Here is a 16,401-nt window from a genome sequence, read left to right as displayed (position 1 = left end):
GAGGTTCCATCTGTCTTACACACACAGCCCCTCCCCAGTACCTTATATACAGATATATAATATTATAAAGAGGTTCCCTCTGTCTCACACACACACAGCCCCTCCCCCCTGTACCTTATATACAGATATATAATATTATAGAGAGGTTCCCTCTGTCTCTCACACACACACAGCCCCTCCCCAGTACCTTATATACAGATATATAATATTATAGAGAGGTTCCCTCTGTCTCTCACACACAAAGCCCCCTCCCCAGTAATTTATATACAGATATATAATATTATAGAGAGGTTCCCTCTCACACACACACAGCCCCTCCCCAGTACCTTATATACAGATATATAATATTATAGAGAGGCTCCCTTTGTCTCACACACACACAGCCCCTCCCCAGTACTTTATATACAGATATATAATATTATAGAGGTTCCCTCTGTCACACACACACAGCCCCTCCCCAGTACCTTATATACAGATATATAATATTATAGAGAGGTTCCCTCTGTCTCAAACACACACAATCCCTCCCCAGTACTTGATATACAGATATATAATATTATATAGATGTTTCCTCTGTCTCACACACACACAGTCCCTCCCCAGTACCTTATATTCAGATATATAATATTATAGAGAAGTTCTCTCTGTCTCACACACACACATATCCCCTTCCCCAGTACCTTATATACAGATATATAATATTATAGAGAGGTTCCCTCTGTCTCACACATACAGGCCCTCCCCAGTACCTTATATTATTATTATTATTATTATTCTTTATTTATAAAGGGCCAACAGATTCCACAGTGCGGCCCATGGGTACAAGCAGGATAACAGTACAATGGAGAAACAATATGATAAAAGACAGCATTTTACAAATACAGGGGGAATTGAGGGCCCTATTCCCGTGGGAATTTACAATCTAGCTGGGTAGGAGGATGGGAAACAGGAGGTGGGGACTGCAGAGGTGAGAATGATATTAGTGAGGAGACAGAGGGCAACTGTTAGTTAAGTGGAGTTAGTTGGTTAATAAGTCGGGTGATAAGCTTCCCTGAACAAAAAGGTCTTTAGGGAACATTTAAAGGAGGAGAGGTTAGGGGCAAGTCTGACAGCTCAAGGAAGTGCTTTCCTGAGGGTTGGTGCCGCACGAGAGAAGTCCTGTAGTCTAGACTGAGAGGAGGTGATGGTAGAGGATGCAAGAAGCAGGTCGTTGTTGGATCTTAGGGGACGGGCAGGAGTATATTTGTTGATGAGTGAGGACAGGTAGGGTAGGGCAGCATTGGTGAGGGCTTTGTAGGTCAGGGTGATAATTTTGAATTTAACTCTGTTGTGAATGGGGAGCCAGAGAAGGGACTCACAGAGAGGTGCAGCAGAAACAGAGCGTCGAGAGGTGGATTAGCCTGGCAGATGCATTTAGGATGGATTGGAGGGGAAAGAGGTGGGAGAGAGGGAGGCCAGTTAGTAAGTTGTTAGAGTAGTCAAGTCGGGAAATTACCAGGGAGTGGATTAGCTGTTTAGTAGTTTCAGCACTCAGAAATGGACGAATTTTGGAGATATTGCGTAGGTGGTTGCGGCAGGATGAAAAGAGCAGTTGGATGTGGGGAATGAAGGACAGATTTGAGTCAAGCGTGACTCCGAGGCAGCGGACTTGGGGTGATGGGGAGATAGTGGTGCCGCCAACAGTGATGGAAAAATTAGAAACTGGAGTGGAGTTAGAGGGGGGGAATTAGAAGTAGTTTGGTCTTGGACATATTTATACTTAGGTGGTGAGAGGCCATCCAGAAGAAAATGCCAGATAAGCATTTCCTCCTGGATGGCCTCCGTCTCTCACACAGACAGCCCCTCCCCAGTACCTTATATACAGATATATAATATTATAGAGGTTCCCTCTGTCTTACACACAAAGCCCTTCCCCAGAACCTTATATAATGATATATAATGTCATATAGAGGTTCCCTCTGTCTCACACACACACAGCCTCTCCCCAGTACCTTATATACAGATATATAATATTATAGAGAGCTTCCCTCTGTCTCACAAACACACACAGCCCCTTCCCAGTACCATATATACATATATATATATATATATATAATATTATAGATAGGTTCCATCTGTCCCACACACACACAGCCCCTCCCAAGTACATTATATACAGATATATAATATTATAGAGAGGTTTCCTCTGACTCACACACACACACAGACCCCTCCCCGGTACCTTATATACAGATATAATATTATAGAGAGGTGCCTCTGTCTCACACACACACAGCCCCTCCCCAGTACCTTATATACAGATATATAATATTATAGAGAGGTTTCCCTCTGTCTCACACACACACACACAGCCCCTCCTCAGTACCTTATATACAGATATATAATATTATAGAGAGGTTCCCTGTCTCACACACACATAGCCCCTCACCAGTACCTTATATACAGATATATAATATTATAGAGAGGTTCCATCTGTCTCACACACACAGCCCCTCCCCAGTACCTTATATACAGATATATAATATTATAGAGAGGTTCTCTCTGTCTCACACACAGACAGTCCCTCCCCAGTACCTTATATACAGATATATAATATTATAGAGAGGTTCCCTCTGTCTCACACACACACACAGCCCCTTCCCAGTACCATATATATAATATTATAGATAGGTTCCCTCTGTCCCACACCCACACAGCCCCTCCCCAGTACATTATATACAGATCTATAATATTATAGATAGGTTTCCGCTGTCTCACACACACACAGACCCCTCCCCAGTACCTTATATACAGATATAATATTATAGAGAGGTTCCCTCTGTCTCACACACACACACAGCCCCTCCCCAGTACCTTATATACAGATATATAATATTATAGAGAGGTTTCCCTCTGTCTCACACACACAGCCCCTCCCCAGAACCTTATATACAGATATATAATATTATAGAGAGGTTCCCTCTGTCTCTCACACACACAGCTCCTCCCCAGTACCTTATATACAGATATATAATATTATAGAGAGGTTCCCTCTGTCTCACACACACACAGCCCCTCCTCAGTACCTTATATACAGATATATAATATTATAGAGAGGTTCCCTGTCTCACACACACAGCCCCTCCCCAGTACCTTATATACAGATATATATTATTATAGAGAGGTTCCTTCTGTCTCACACACACAGCCCCTCCCCAGTAGCTTATATACAGATATATAATATTATAGAGAGGTTCCCTCTCACACACACACAGCCCCTCCCCAGTACCTAATATATACAGATATATAATATTATAGAGAGGCTCCCTTTGTCTCACACACACACAGCCCCTCCCCAGTACCTTATATACAGATATATATTATAGAGAGGTTCCCTCTGTCACACACACAGCCCCTCCTCAGTACCTTATATACAGATATATAATATTAAAAAAGATGCCTCTGCCTCTTGCACACACTAATATAAAGAAGAGTTCCCTCTGTCTCACATACACATAGCCCCTCCCCTGTACCCAATACACAGGTATGTATTATTGTATAATATTATAGGTTCCATCCCCAGTAAATTATAAACATGTATAAAATAGAGAAGATGATCCTCTATGTACAATGCAGATCCTTATATAAAGATATTATCACATGCACGCGCTCATCGTTACCTACAGGAAAACGTGACAGCTTTTTCCTAATAAGCTAAAGCACCAATGATGTCACAGCCTCCTCTTTACCGTGTGGTTACAGAAGTCATGTGACTAATGACATCACAGGTCCTTTAGCTGGTGGGAACTAGCTGCTACCGGCTAAGCATTCAACGATTAAATATGAACAAAGCCCCCTTTGTATACTGGTAAATACCTGTGTATAATATACTAATGTTGTTCGTGTGTGTGTAATACAGAGTGAGCCTCTCTATAACATTTTATATATATGTATATAAGGTATTGGGGAGGGGGCTGTGTGTGTGTGAGACAGAGGGAACCTCTCTATAATATTATATACCTGTATATAAGGTACTGGGGAGGGGGCTGTGTGTGTGTGAGACAGAGGGAACCTCTCTATAATATTATATATCTGTATATAAGGTACTGGAGAGGAGCTGTGTGTGTGTGTGAGACAGAGGGAACCTCTCTATAATATATATCTCTATATAAGGTACTGGGGAGGGGCTGTGTGTGTGAGACAGAGGGAACCTCTCTATAATATTATATATCTGTATGGGTGTTGGGGAGGGGGCTGTGTGTGTGAGACAAAGGGAATATCTCTATAATATTATATATCTGTATAATAAGGTACTGGGGAGGGGCTGTGTGTGAGACTGAGGGAACCTCTTTATAATATTATATATCTGTATATAAGGTACTGGGGAGGGGGCTGTATGTGTGTGAGACAGGGAATCTCTCTATAATATTATATATCTGTATATAGGGTACTGGGGAGGGGGCTGTGTGTGAGACAGAGGTAATCTCTCTATAATATTATATATCTATATATAAGGTACTGGTAATGGCTGTGTGTGTGTGAGAGAGTCAGATGGAACCTCTCTATAATAATATATATCTGTATATAAGGCACTGGGGAGGGGCTGTGTGTGTTTGAGACAGAGGGAACCTCTATATAATATTATATACCTGTATATAAGGTACTGGGGATTGCTGTGTGTGTGTGTGAGACAGAGGGAACCTCTCTATAATATTATATATCTGTATATAAGGTACTGGAGAGGAGCTGTGTGTGTGTGAGACAGAGGGAACCTCTCTATAATATATATCTCTATATAAGGTACTGGGGAGGGGCTGTGTGTGTGAGACAGAGGGAACCTCTCTATAATATTATATATCTGTATATAAGGTGCTGGGGAGGAGGCTGTGTGCGTGAGACAAAGGGAACCGCTCTATAATATTATATATCTGTATAATAATGTACTGGGGAGGGGCTGTGTGTGAGACTGAGGGAACCTCTTTATAATATTATATATCTGTATATAAGGTACTGGGGAGGGGGCTGTATGTGTGTGAGACAGGGAATCTCTCTATAATATTATATATCTGTATATAAGGTGCTGGGGAGGGGGCTGTGTGTGTGAGACAAAGGGAACCTCTCTATAATATTATATATCTGTATAATAAGGTACTGGAGAGGGGCTGTGTGTGAGACTGAGGGAACCTCTTTATAATATTATATATCTGTATATAAGGTACTGGGGAGGGGGCTGTATGTGTGTGAGACAGGGAATCTCTCTATAATATTATATATCTATATATAAGGTACTGGTAATGGCTGTGTGTGTGTGTGAGAGTCAGATGGAACCTCTCTATAATAATATATATCTGTATATAAGGCACTGGGGAGGGCCTGTGTGTGTTTGAGACAGAGGGAACCGCTCTATAATAGTATATATCTGTATATAAGGTATGCTCATCATTCACAGCACACACACACTGTAATACAGTGTTTTACTTGTACCACTCACAATCTTTATGGCATGCTCATCACTTGAAAACATTATATACCATATTTATTGGACATCATTTATTTATAATGTACTACTCAATTGGTAAAAATATATAGGTATATAAGTACAGTGCAAAGAAAGACTTAAAATTGCAATTTCCTTGCCTCCCTGTCTCTCTCTCTCCCTTCCGCTGTCTCTCTCTCCTTCCCTTCCTCTGTCTCTCTCTCCCTCCTTCTTTCTGTCTCTCCCTCCCTCCCTTTCTCCCTTCCTCTGTCTCTCTCTCCCTCCCTCTGTCTCTCCCTCCCTCTGTCTCTCCCTCCCTTTCTCCCTTCCTCTTTCTCGCCCTCCCTCCCTTCCTCTGTGTCTCTCTCTCTCTCTCTCCCCCTCCATTCCTCTGTCTCTCTCTCTCTCTCTCTCTCTCTCTCTCTCTCTCCCTCTCCCTCCCTTCCTCTGTCTCTCCCTCCCTTCCTCTTTCTCTCTCTCTCTCCCTCCATTCCTCTGTCTCTTCCTCCCTTCCTCTGTCTCTCCCTCTCTCCCTCCCTTCCTCTGTCTCTCCCTTCCTCTGTCTCTCCCTTCCTCTGTCTCTCCCTTCCTCTGTCTCTCCCTTCCTCTGTCTCTCCCTCTCTCCCTCCCTCCCTCTGTCTCTCCCTCCCTCTGTCTCTCCCTCCCTCTGTCTCTCCCTCCCTCCCTTTCTCCCTTCCTCTGTCTCTCCCTCCCTCCCTTCCTCTATCTCTCTCTCTCTCCCTCCATTCCTCTGTCTCTCCCTCCCTTCCTCTGTCTCTCTCTCTCCCTCCATTCCTCTGTCTCTCTCTCTCCCTCCCTTCCTCTTTCTTTCTTTCTCTCTCTCCCTCCATTCCTCTGTCTCTCTCTCTCCCTCCCTTCCTCTGTCTCTCCCTCCCTTCCTCTGTCTGTCTCTCTGTCTCCCTCCATTCCTCTGTCTCTCCCTCCCTCCCTTCCTCTGTCTCTCTCTCTCCCTCCATTCCTCTGTCTCTCTCGCTCTCTCCCTCCCTTCCTCTGTCTCTCCCTCCCTCCATTCCTCTGTCTGTCTCTCTCTCTCCCTCCCTTCCTCTGTCTCTCCCTCCATTCCTCTGTCTCTCCCTTCCTCTGTCTCTCTCTCTCCCTCCATTCCTCTGTCTCTCTCTCTCTCTCTCTCCCTCCCTTCCTCTGTCTCTCCCTCCCTCCCTTCCTCTGTCTGTCTCTCTCTCCCTCCCTTCCTCTTTCTCTCCCTCCCTTCCTCTGTCTTTCCCTCCCTCCCTCCCTTCCTCTCTCTCTCCCTCCCTCCCTCATTTCCTCTCTCTCCCTCCCTTCCTCTGTCTCTCCCTCCCTTCCTCTGTCTCTCCCTCCCTTCCTCCCTCTCTCCCTCCCTCTCCCTTCCTCTGTCTCTCCCACCCTCCCTCTGTCTCTCCCACCCTCCCTCTGTCTCTCCCACCCTTCCTCTGTCTCTCCCTCCCTTCCTTCCTCTGTCTCTCCCTCCCTTCCTCTGACTCCCTTGCACTGTCTTTCTTCCTTCCTCCCCGTCTCTCTCACTTCCTTCCTCTGTCTGTCTCACTTCCTTCCTCTGTCTGTCTCACTTCCTTCCTCTGTCTGTCTCTCCCTCCCTTCCTCTGTGTTTCTCTCTCTCTCTCCATCCCTTCCTCTGTGTCGCTCTCTCTTTCTCATCCTCTATCTCTCTCTCTCCTGATTTTAAAGTGAAAGTAAATTTTTCGACATTGCAACATATCATTATAATCTGTAGCACTAATATAACATTTTCGCTTGCTTTCTTTTTTATTTTCTTCAATCTAATATTTGATAGTTTTATAATTTCTTTCCCTACCATTCTGTCCGTTGCTCCTCCCACCCTCTGTTTGGCTACATAATACTGAATGAGTAGAAAGAATGTATTCATTCAGTATTATGCTATTAGTGTGTATGGGACGCTTTATTTCTTGACACTACGATACGCTTGAAGTCGGAGAAGCCGTCTAAGATGCTGAGAATCTTGGCAACAAATGATCATCAAGTATGCGCATGCGCAAATTGTGAACGCGCGACTGACATACCCTTGTTTATATTGGACTCGGCGCATGTGCATTGGCTGCGAGCAGGCTGTGACGTAGCTTTCTGGCTGCCGATCAGCCAGAAAGTCAATTGGTCCATTGAAAAAACGTGACCAGGAAATAAATTGACGCTGCAGCAACGGGCTGAATTGAAGATTAAAAAAATATCCTATTAAATGCGGCGAAAACGGTATTTATGTAATGAAATAAAAAAAAATCATGAATGACAGTGCTATTGTTTTGTAAGTAATTATGTAAATCTGAAGAGCAGAAGAGCTAACTTTACTTTTACTTTAACCCCTTGTCTGCCCCTCACTACTTTCTGCTCCATACTGTAGTGCATATAGGCAGGTGGGATTTTTTTTTGCACAAGCACTTGTTAATATTTAGTTCTTATTAAAAATATTTAAGGAAAAATTTGTCTATTTATATGGCAATTAAAAACATGGTGGGGGAGGGGCAAGGGAGATGGGAGGGGCAATAGGGTAGAGGAGGGCGGAGGAGGGAGGTAGGTAGGTGGGGGGCCCTGCCACACTTTTGCCAATAAAAAAAAATGTCCCCGGATTTCATTTTAAAAATCTGGTCACCTTAGGGAAGGGGCTGTGTGTGTGAGACGGAGAGAACCTCTCTATAATATTATATATATGTATATAATGTACTGGGGAGGGGGCTGTGTGTGTGAGAGACAGAGGGAACCTCTCTATAATATTATATATCTGTATATAAGGTACTGGGGAGGGGCTGTGTGTGTATGAGGCAAAGGGAGTCTCTCTATAATATTATATATCAGTATATAAGGTACTGGGGAGGGGGCTGTGTGTGTGTGAGACAGAGGGAACCACTCTATAATATTATATATCTTTATATAAGGTACTGGGGAGGGGGCTGTATGTGTGTGAGAGACATCGGGAACCTCTCTATAATAGGGATGCACTAAAAGGAATGACAAGACGGAATGCCCATAGACTATAATGGGATTACATTTAAAAGTACTATAGCCGCAACAAAAATATCAGACATATCAACTAGATATTTACCAGATATGTTCCCCAGGTACAGTAGCATAATCTGAATGGCGATTACGTCAGATTATAGCTGCTTTCTATGGAATGACGAGGGTGAATGACAATATGGATTGCCAAAAGACTATAATGGGATTACATGGAACAAGTATATATAAGCTGCGCTTCCCAGTTATCACATAAAGTATTTCACAACAGATACACAACCAACATATTAAAATACCATAGAAAGTAAGTGGTATATAGTTGTACGTACACTATATAATACAGAGAATAGAGGGTAAAACTTCAAAGTGACCTGTATACTTATAACCAGATCAGAAAAGTATATATCACCCCTGTTGGTATGTAAGCTCCTGCATATGATGGAAGCAGAGGAAAAAGTATTTGCCAATATATGTCCCTGGAAAGCGGTGTGGACAATTCCAAGCGGTGGCCTCAGAAAATGCTGTCACTGGATGCTGCTCTAATTATACTGAGAGGACTGTGATCCTCCTCCCAAATGGAACTTGAAAGACAAAAACAGAGAGCACAAACCACTCTAAGAGTAAAAGTATTTAATACAAAATGTGCAAGTAAAAAATATACGTACGGGAATTAAAAACAACAAAGCATATAGTGCATATCACCACAGAAACTCCGTTGCAGGGCAGATGAGTGTTGACTTGTGCCACTCAGTCCTTGCTACAGTCTAAGCGCAACCGGAACGCTGTGAAGACTTGGAGGTGCGGGTCTACTCAAAGTTGTAATAGCCTTTGTCTGGAGATCATGTGAGTATAGCTCCTCAACGCGTTTCATCGAGATCTGACCCGACTTTGTCAAGAGGTGATGTATCAACAAACCGCTTACTTCCTTTTGAATTCAGCGGGCTGTCAAAGGTCAGGTACGTTGCAGCATCTGATTGGCTGACTTCGTGTCACTTAATGTTTGGCTACTGAACACCAATGAAATCCTCCCAAGCACCTGTCATAGCTATATGTGATATAATACATAAAGTGCTAAGAAGGCATATACCTAGCTATTGGACAATACTTATATAGCTATACACATACAAGCATGTATTAAGTAACACTGTAAAAGGGGTACAATATAAAAAATTCAGTAATATAAAAACATTGCAAAGCAAATAAAACGCTTATGATTGAAAACATTAGAACACGTAAAAGGCTATCCGGCAGACAAAATATAAACTATCAATAGTTAATGATGTAAGTAATTGTATACTATGATATGAGAAAACGATCTAGGATACTAAATTTGAAATCATATCTGCTATCAAAAATGGGTGACTATTATGTGAAATCATAGATAGCTCTGAAGATTATAAGCTGCTACCGCTAAAACACTGTCCTTACTAAAAGAGGGGAGAGTTAAGATATATGGAAACACTACTCCTCTGTGATACAACATGGCGTGTTAAACCAAAGAACGAAAATAGGTGTATGTACTTATGGGAATAGCTACTAGCTAGACTTCAAAAGCCTATACTGATTATGAACTTAACATTAAAAAGGACACTGTGTAAATAATCCTTACAGTGTGCCTACATGCATGACAAAGTATGTGAGACATAGAGGAATGTTACATATAACTAAGGCAAAATACCTATGTCAAAGAATCCACCAAATCCTAATCTTCAAATTCGAATGAGAACACCCAATGTGCTGCAACTTAGTTGCATAAGAGCCTGAAGATCTAAATCTATATTAAGAGCTTTATGATTGACTGTGTTCAGAGTCTGGAGTTCGTGAATCCAGTATGTTTCACGCTGTCGTAGAGTTTTTAATCTATTATTGGAACTATTAGGCAGAATCCAGTCAATGATTTTGATTTTTAGTCCCGTAGAATTAGCATTATGAAATTGTCTGAAATGGTCAGGTACACTATGGGTCTCGATTTTGGTTTTAATATAGTAATGTTCACTAAATCTAGTTTTAATAAGAGCACTATATGCTTTGTTGTTTTTAATTCCTGTACGTATATTTTTTACTTGCGCTTCACATTTTGTATTAAATACTTTTACTCTTACAGGCCAATTTATCAAAGGGCTTGCGGACCTGATCCGACACTGTGGATCAGGTCCGCAAGACCTTGCTAAATGCGGAGAGCAATACGCTCTCCGCATTTAACATTGCACCAGCAGCTCACAAGAGCTACTGGTGCAACGCCGCCCCCTGCTGACTCGCGGCCAATCGGCCGCCAGCAGGGAGGTGTCAATCAACCCGATCGTATTCGATCGGGTTGATTTCCGGCGATTCCTGTCCGCCTGCTCAGAGCAGACGGACAGGGTTATGGAGCAGCGGTCTTTGTGACCGCTGCTTCGTAAGTTGTGTTTCTGGCGAGTCTGAAGACTCGCCAGCAACACGGCCCTTCAAGCTCTGTACGGAGCTTGATAAATGGGCCTGTTAGAGTGGTTTGCGCTCTCTGTTTTTGTCTTTCAAGTTCCATTTGGGAGGAGGATCACAGTCCTCTCAGTATAATAAGAGCAGCATCCATTGACAGCATTTTCTGAGGCCACCTCTTGGAATTGTCCACACCTCTTTCCAGGGACATATATTGGCAAATACTTTTTCCTCTGCTTCCATCATATGCAGGAGCTTACATACCAACAGGGGTGATATATACTTTTCTGATCTGGTTATAAGTATACAGGTCACTTTGAAGTTTTACCCTCTATTCTCTGTATTATATAGTGTACGTACAACTATATACCACTTACTTTCTATGGTATTTTAATATGTTGGTTCTATATCCGTTGTGAAATACTTTATGTGATAACTGTGAAGCGCAGCTTATATACTGTATACTTGTTGCATGTATTCTGTCTGTGTTTTTTTTAGCAGCGAATCCCTTCAAGAAGATTTTGTGGTTTACATTGGATATCAACATTGGTTGATTGTTTTTATAAATCTAATATGACCAACATCTCTGTCGATGAGGTATTTGGTGACTGCCTGTCGAGACACAGCAGACAGCGCTCTCTAAATATCTTAAATAATACTGTTAGTACCACCAATAATGAAATAATGGATATGAATCCTATGGATTTATTTAGGGACCTAGAGAAACTGTTAAATAATGATACTAAAGAATGGCAGGATCGTCTATTGCTTGTAATATCAAATGGAGCAATGAACTAGCATGGTCCAAACAACAAAAACTACATAGAGACTTAGAAGATTACAAAAACAATAAGGTCTTCACATATAACAGGAGAAAAGGACTAACTCAGATCTTTCACTCCTCACATTCAGTCCTTGGCTAAAGCATCCGCCTTAAAAACATCGCTAAAATCAGACATTTCCTTACACAAGACACAACTAAGATTTTAATCCACTCTCTCATCCTTTCCCGCCTCGACTACCTACTGCAACTCCATCCTCTCTGGTCTCCTTAGCTGCCGCATAGCTCCTTTACAATCTATAATGAATGCCTCTGCCAGGCTCATCTTCCTTACACGTCGCTCTTCATCTGCCGCACCCCTCTACCAATCCCTTCACTGGCTTCCTCTTGCCTCCAGGATTAAACACAAAATTCTCACTCTGACACACAAAGCGCTCAATTGCATTGCTCCCCCTACATTTCAGACCTGGTCTCCAGATACTCTCCCTCCCGTCCCCTTCGCTCCGCTCATGATCTCCTACTCTCCTCCTCTCTTGTTACCTCCTCACATTCCCGTTTTACAATATTTCTCCAGACTGGCTCCCATCTTATAGAACTCTCTGCCTCGCTCCACAAGACTCTCCCCTAGTTGCTTCAAGTGCTCCCTGAAGACTCTACTATTCAAGGACGCATACAACCTACACTAACCTTCCTATCTCCACTGCTATCCCCTTGGACCCTATAGCATGTAAGCCTATGAGCCCAGCTGTTTGTAGTCCACCTTCGTGGGAGCCAACTGCAACGGTGCAACTCTTGGCAGGACCCTCTACCCATTGGATCCCTGTAATTGTTTTTTACATACCACCTATGCTCATAGTGCTGCAGAACCTGTTGGCGCTCTAAAAAGTAGGGAATGAGAATCGAGAAACACCACATAACACACATGTAGAATCTATACAACACAAGAATAAGTCCCATAACCAATTTACATCTGTTTATCGTAAACAGAATAAGAGGCCTATTTATCAAATGTCTGTCGGACCTGATCCGAAAGTGTGGATCAGGTCCGACAGACATCGCTGAATCCAGAGAGCAATACGCTCTCTGTATTCAGCATTGTACCAGCAGTTCTTGTGAGCTGCTGGTGCAACGCTGCCCCCTGCAGACTCGCGGCCAATCGGCCTCCAGCAGGGAGGTGTTAATAAACCCGATCGTACTTGATCGGGTTGAATTGTGGCAATTCCTGTTCGCCTGCTCAGAGCAGGTGGACAGGGTTATGGAGCAGCGGCCTTTAGACCGCTGCTTAATAACTGCTGTTTCTGGCGAGCCGCGAGTTTGAAGACTCGCCAGAAACACGGGCCCTCAAGCTCCATTCGGAGCTTGATAAATGGGCCTCTAAGACTCATTTTGATAAATAGGCCTCTAAGACTCATTAAAATAGAAATGGGAGGAACAACTATAATAATCATTATTATGATAAAACACTTATTCCTATGTCCAAAATGCTAGATACTATCCGGCCAAGGAGCCTAAAGACAATCATAGAAATGTTTCCGGTAATTATTATCATAAGAACCAGTATTCAAATGATAAGCAAACTCGTAGTTCTAATAATCAAATATCATTTCAAATTTCCCATGGATCAGTTCAAAATCAAGATTTTTTAGACTCAAGAGAGATTAGGGGGTAAGATCAAATGATACCCAACCTCCAACAGACGAGAACAATAAGAGAGTCACATACAAATGCACACATGACACCTCACAATAAAAAGAATAAGCGAGGGGAGGACGACACATTCAGAGAACACGATCCAAGAAGGCAGCCTTAATTAGGAACAAGGACAATGTATATGATCTCACTACTAAAAAAATTGAGCGACCAAGAAATTAACCTTTTGGCTAAGGGACTCAATTTTGCTCCTAAAAAGGCTCCCAATAAATTTGAGACTTACATTGACTTACAAAAATATATAAGGAAAATGACTCTTAAAAAATATTTCCTTCTAAATACAGGGAGAGTACACAGCTGCATTCATTACTTTTGGGAAACACGGAATCTGGCCACCAGGAGGAGGCAAAGACACCCCAGCCAAAGGCCCAAACACCTCCCCCACCTCCCTCATCCCCCAGTCATTCTTTGCCTTTCGTCACAGGAGGTTGGCAGAGAAGTGTCGGAAGATACAGAGTAGTTCCTTATGGAGGGTAGTACTCTTCGACATGGGACTGGAGTTTTAAGTAGTCTTGTCGGCCTCTCAGTGAGAGCATTGATGAAAGTTAGAGTCTAGAGATGCAGGGAGAGTCTTTCTGCGAAACCATCCCGACTCATATTAACAGCGCCATAAGCAATCAGCGTTGACGAGTTTCGCTGCCTGCTTTTCTGCACTCAAGTCCATGTCAGAAGCGTTGCTATCATCTGTCAAACTTGAAGGACCGTGTTGCTGTTCCACAGCTTAGCTTCCGGTAAGATCGTTTCAATTTTTTTACATGCTTGTAACGTAATGAGAAGACAGGGTCTCAGTGGGACTCCTTTATCTTTATGGAATCAAGGGTTAATATCTCCGGAGGGGGATTATTGAACAGTGGGGGCTTTTAATCATGTTTGTTATATGATTTTGACTGCTTATGTGTATGGTTTTTTGGGGCTCATAGGCTTTTACGTAACGTGTAGGTTATTTTTGAGCTGCGCAGTTTTATGGACTGGCGCGCTTTTCTTAGTGGGAGGATTCCTGCACGTTGCACCATGCGACCGGTTGTGGTCATGTTTCTGTTCCCATCCCGTATTCCTAACCGTGCGACTGGGGAGAGGATCCGTTTTCTCTATCTGTCTGGGTCATAGGAGGTGGTGAGTGCCCCAGCCATTGGGGGTGTACGGTGCCAGTTGTTTTCTTTTGTTGAACATAATCTACTTAGTTATGGAGGATGCTGATATGTTAGAGGGGGTTTCCTCTGCCCCCCCCCCTCTCTTTTGTGCTCTCTCCCCCTCTTTTGCGCTCTCTCTTCCCTCTCTCTTTTGCGCTCTCCCTCCCCCTCTCTTTTGCGCTATCTCCTCCCCCTCTCTTTTGCTCTCTCTCTCTCCCCCCTCTCTTTTGCACTCTCTCTCCCCCTCTATTTTGCTCTCTCTCTCCCCCCTCTCTTTTGCTCTCTCTCTCCCCCTCTCTTTTGCTCTCTCTCCCCCTCTCTTTTTCTCACTCTCTCCCCCTCTCTTTTGCTCTCTCTCCCCCTCTCTTTTGCTCACTCTCACCCCATCTCTTTTGCGCTGTCTCTCCCCTCTCTCTTTTGTGCTCTCTCTCCCCCTCTCTTTTCCCCGTCTTCTGCGCTCTCTCTCTCCCCCCTCTCTTTTGCTCTCTCCCCCCTCTCTTTTGTGCTCTCTCTCTTCCTCTCTTTTGCTCTCTCTCCCCTCTCTTTTGCTCCCTCTCCCCCTCTCTTTTGCTCTCTCTCCCCCTCTCTTTTGCTCTCTCGATCCCCCCTCTCTTTTGCTCTCTCCCCCCTCTCTTTTGCGCTCTCTCCCCCTCTCTTTTGTGCTCTCCCTCCCCCTCTCTTTTGTGCTCTCTCCCCCTCTCATTTGCGCTCTCTCTCTCACCCTCTCTTTTGCGCTCTCTCTCTCACCCTCTCTTTTGCGCTCTCTCTCTCCCCCCTCTCTTTTGCTCTCTCTCTCTCCCCCCTCTCTTTTGCTCTCTCTCTCCCCCCTCTCTTTCGCGCTCTCTCTCCCCCCTCTCTTTTGCTCTCTCCCCCCTCTCTTTTGCTCTTTCTCCCCCCTCTCTTTTGCTCTTTCTCCCCCCTCTCTTTTGCTCTCTCTCCCCCCTCTCTTTTGCTCTCTCTCCCCCCTCTCTTTTGCTCTCTCGATCCCCCCTCTCTTTTGCTCTCTCCCCCTTCTCTTTTGCTCTCTCTCCCTCTCTTTTGCTCTCTCCCCCTTCTCTTTTGCTCTCTCTCTCCCTCTCTTTTGCTCTCTCCCCCCTCTCTTTTGCTCTCTCGATCCCCCCTCTCTTTTGCTCTCTCTCTCCCTCTCTTTTGCTCTCTCCCCCCTCTCTTTTGCTCTCTCGATCCCCCCTCTCTTTTGCTCTCTCCCCCTCTCTTTTGCTCTCTCCCCCCTTGTCTTCTGCGCTCTCTCTCTCTCCCTCTCTTTTGCGCTCTCCCCTCCCTCTTTTGCGCTCTCTCTCTCACCCCCTCTTTTGCGCTCTCACTCTCCCCCCTCTCTTTTGCTCTGTTTTTCTCTCCCCTGTCTTTTAGTTTGTCTCTCTCCCCTCTCGTTTGCTCTCTCTCTCCATCCCTCTCTATTGCTCTCTCCCCCCCTCTCTTCCCCTCTCTTTTGCTCTCTCTCTACCCCCCTCTCCCCCTCGCTTTCTATCTCCTTCCCCTCTCTCGCCACGCCTGGCCACACCTCTGCTCACGCCCGGTCACGTCCGACCATGCCCACTTCCGCCCGCCGTCACCATGCCGCAGCAGATCAGGTAGACTCTAAGGCCAGGTCTCTACTGCGCATGACAACTTCAGACAAACACACTTGGTCTTTTATATTATAGTCTATGGGCATTCCATTTTGTCATTCACCCTTGTCATTCCTTTTAGTGCATCCCCTATAATATCATATATTTGTATATAAGGTACTGGGGAGGGGCTGTGTGTGTGTGAGACAGATATAACCTCTCTATAATATTATATATCTGTATATAAGGTATTGGGGAGGGACAGTGTGTGTGTGAGACAGAGGTAACCTCTCTATAATATTATATATCTGTATATAAGGTACTGGGGAGGGGGCTGTGTGTGTGTGAGACAGAGGGAAC

The 16,401-nt window shown here is 44.0% G+C and overlaps 1 protein-coding gene across 2 annotated transcripts in view; it reads left to right on the top strand.

Moving 5' to 3' along the window:
• Window positions 1-3,767: 3,767 nt before the first annotated feature.
• LOC128666690 (gastrula zinc finger protein XlCGF26.1-like) overlaps window positions 3,768-16,401 on the top strand; it is a 142,193-nt gene continuing 129,559 nt past the window's right edge. The window contains exon 1 of one of the 2 annotated variants that reach the window (XM_053721424.1): window positions 3,768-3,847. The gene's annotated coding sequence lies outside the window, so the exon portion shown is untranslated. The remainder of the gene's footprint in view (window positions 3,848-16,401) is intronic. The other variant, XM_053721425.1, reaches the window with a different exon arrangement.

This window comes from Bombina bombina, chromosome 7 (assembly GCF_027579735.1).
Source record: "Bombina bombina isolate aBomBom1 chromosome 7, aBomBom1.pri, whole genome shotgun sequence".
NCBI classification, from domain to species: Eukaryota; Metazoa; Chordata; class Amphibia; order Anura; family Bombinatoridae; genus Bombina; species Bombina bombina.
This window is presented reverse-complemented; position numbering and strand designations above follow the sequence as displayed.